Source organism: Triticum dicoccoides, chromosome 5B, assembly GCF_002162155.2.
Source record: "Triticum dicoccoides isolate Atlit2015 ecotype Zavitan chromosome 5B, WEW_v2.0, whole genome shotgun sequence".
Taxonomy (NCBI): domain Eukaryota; kingdom Viridiplantae; phylum Streptophyta; class Magnoliopsida; order Poales; family Poaceae; genus Triticum; species Triticum dicoccoides.
In genome coordinates this window covers 112,385,931-112,386,482 of record NC_041389.1, presented here as the reverse complement: position 1 = coordinate 112,386,482, position 552 = coordinate 112,385,931, and the positions used below count along the sequence as shown (strand labels likewise).

The 552-nt window shown below is 41.5% G+C and overlaps 1 long non-coding RNA gene across 2 annotated transcripts in view; it reads right to left on the bottom strand.

Moving 5' to 3' along the window:
- Positions 1 to 541, bottom strand: part of LOC119307673 — a 3,031-nt gene extending 2,490 nt beyond the window's left edge. For both annotated transcript variants that reach the window (XR_005149447.1, XR_005149449.1), the window contains exon 1: positions 374 to 541. This is a non-coding gene — a long non-coding RNA (uncharacterized LOC119307673). The remainder of the gene's footprint in view (positions 1 to 373) is intronic.
- Positions 542 to 552: the final 11 nt, after the last annotated feature.

Below are 552 nucleotides of genomic sequence, written 5' to 3'. Positions count from 1 at the left end.
AAATAAATAAATGATCACAAAGTGAACAGATTGCCATTTTTCCATGAAAGGTTGGGTGAGCAACCCCCAGCTTGAAAGACATAATTAGGACATGTTTGATGGAGAAGCTTATTTAGAAATAGTTTAATCGATACCATGATCATAGTGAAGGTAATAAATATGTATGAAAGAGCAGATGATCCTCCTCTCCACAACAACAGAAAAATTGAGTTTGAATAAACAGATCAAGTAATGAAAAAGCTCACGCCACTGCGACCATATACAAACACATTTGACCAGTCTAACATTGCAAAATATAGCTAGAAAATTAGAATGTCTTCTAACGCTCTAGCCCAACAAATGAAGGTGGAAGGAGATTGTTGTGCTGCAATACCATAGCTGAGAGGGAGGAAGGTCTAATTGTTGTGGACCAGAGTATTTACTCTGTCACACGGTTTGTGAGCGGAGAGGCGCGAGCAGTCCTCACAGTCATGACACCCAGATCATCGATGCCATAGCAGACCTCACGCTAGCCTCAGCAGGCCTCTAACCTGCAGGTTGTACAAACAGCAC